We start from the raw sequence: 2,441 nt of genomic DNA on the forward strand, positions 1-2,441 counted from the left end.
AAATTGGCCGTGAGGGTCTGGGAGAGACAGCTGAAGGCTGAGAACAAGGGCTGTCCCGGGCATCCAGTCCATTTGCTCACACTACCCAGAGCAGGGCTGAGATGCACCTATCCTGCCCCCTATCGAGAGGCTGCCCAGGAGCTGTGGCTTCATAAGCAACGTCCCGTTTCTCCCCTAAAGCAGTGCACGCTGCCCTTTCCGAGGACAGAATCAGGAACAGCCTGTTCCTGGGCCATCCCTCCAGCCTGGGACACCTTTCTATCCCCTCTGGCTTCTGTGCTCCAGCTCCCACCCTGCCTCTCTCAGCGCCTCCTCTGACTAGCCCCATCAGATCCCACCCACCAGGCAGGTGGCCACAGACACAAGGGCTCATGTTTACAGAAAGGCATTTTGTCTTCATTTTTGACAAATCGTTTCATAGTCGGTATCTCCTCCTAGATCACAAAGGTTCCCTGAGCCTGGTTGTGTCTTCCTGTTCCCGAGTACCCCAGCCCACACCCTAAGATATGGACTGGGCACACAGTAGGTGCTTCACTTCTTTGCTAGCAAGGCATCAAAGCCATTTTCTGTGGCTCGGCCATGGAGACAGTTAACGAGAAGACTGGAGTTCAGGAGAGATCTGCTCACCCGCCAGGCTTCCTGAGGACTTGGGGAGCCCTTCTTGATCTGAGGGAAAGTCTGTCTAAAAACTCTCAGGCCTGGGCGCCACTTTAGCCAGCACCCCTCTCCCAGGAGGGACTTCCAAACTCAGAAAGGGGCAGAAGGCATGAGGAAAGACTTGGAGGCCCCCATAACCCCAGCCTGGGTCTGGAATCCCCTGCCTTGCCCTTGCCCCACCTTCAGGCAGGACTGGCTGATAGGCTGAGCCCACCTGCCTGCGTGTGTCTTTACAGAAAGAGCCCGAGAGGGACCCACTCAGCTCTGGTTGGGCAGGGCCTGCCTGTAAGAAGCTGCTCCCATTAAATCCCAGATCTCAGCATGGTTAGAATCTGTATTCTGGTGTCTTCCATAGAATAAATGAAAGGAGCAAGGCTGACACAGGAAAGGAGGAACCAGACAATCCATCCTCCTCTCGGCGTCCATGGCTCCCCCCTTGAAATAAACAGAATGAACCCTGTTCCAGGTATAAACACCGGAAGAAACCAGTGCACGGAAGGCACTTTGAAAGGCCTTGGACGGAAGCCTTCTGGGCAGCTCTGTCTTAGCCACAGCAGCCCCCACTTGTTCACCTCCCCCAGGCAGAGCATTTGTGTGGGTCTCAGATTGGTCTGTGAACACATCCTGCAGGGCAGGAAGATCAAATTGATCTGGTCCCAGTGTCAACTCTAATCAGCTGGTTGGGCTGTCGGGAGCACTGTATTGAGGGGGATTCTGAAGCCAGATCTGAGCCCACGAGCATTATGACCCATGCCATCGGCATGGGGCCTGGGAAGCACCTGTGCCAGGTATTAACCACACCCATCCCAGGCTTAGGGCTCTCCACGGCCAAACAGCAATGCCGGTAGGTCATCTCCTGTTTCAGGATACCTGGGACACTTCCTCTCTCACCGTACACTCCTGGGAATCACCATTTAGATACAAGTCACAGGCCTGGCCCTCACCACCCACCTCAGCCCCTCCCTGAGGGGGTCTCGGTGCCCTGGCCGCGGTGAGAGACGCCCCCACCTCCTCACCTTGGGCTGGAAGGACACTCGGTGCTTGGCAGGCTCTGCCTCTGGCTTGGCCTCCTCCCCTGAGTCCTCGCTGTAGCTCTCAAACTCGCTGGAGCTCCAGCCTAGGTCCTCCGCCTCCCTGGGCGTCCCGTCCCGGTGCACATCCTCATAGAGCAGGTTCCTCTCCACCCCTGCTGGCCAAGGGACAGGCTTATGAGTGGAGGCCCTGAGGCCAAGCCCACCAGGCCCCATTTCTGAGCCCAGGCGGGCAGTTGGGGGGTGGGTAGGGATGCACGTGGCTTGGCCCTGGGGCTCTACCTACACTTCCTTGTCCATAAGACATGATGACAACATAACATCCACCGGTAAAGTGAGGAGAAGACAAGACTAGGTAGAAAAGCACAAGAAATATGTCAGGCACACAAACAGGCTTACTAATTTCCTCCCATTGTCAGCATTACTTTTCTGGGATCTGAGTTCTCATCCTGGGCCTCCCAGGCATTTTTTTAGTGGAAAAGAGAAGATCTAAGACCAAGTCCTGAATCGGACCCTGGGCTCTGGCCTCAGCGTCTTGGGGGCAACACGGAGATGGTTAGGCATTGAATGAGTCAGGAGCTCTCACCCCAAACCTGAGTTTCCCATGTGGGCTCAGAATGATCCAGTAGGGGGCGCGCCTGGCCCAGCATCTAGGAGCGTTGGTTTTTCTTCCAAGGCCCCTCAGGAAATGCCTTGAACTGAAAACTGAGGACCAAGAACTGGGAGTCCACTAGCCTAGAGGCTCAAGTGCCA

Source organism: Hipposideros armiger, unplaced genomic scaffold (genome assembly GCF_001890085.2).
Source record: "Hipposideros armiger isolate ML-2016 unplaced genomic scaffold, ASM189008v1 scaffold_232, whole genome shotgun sequence".
Taxonomy (NCBI): domain Eukaryota; kingdom Metazoa; phylum Chordata; class Mammalia; order Chiroptera; family Hipposideridae; genus Hipposideros; species Hipposideros armiger.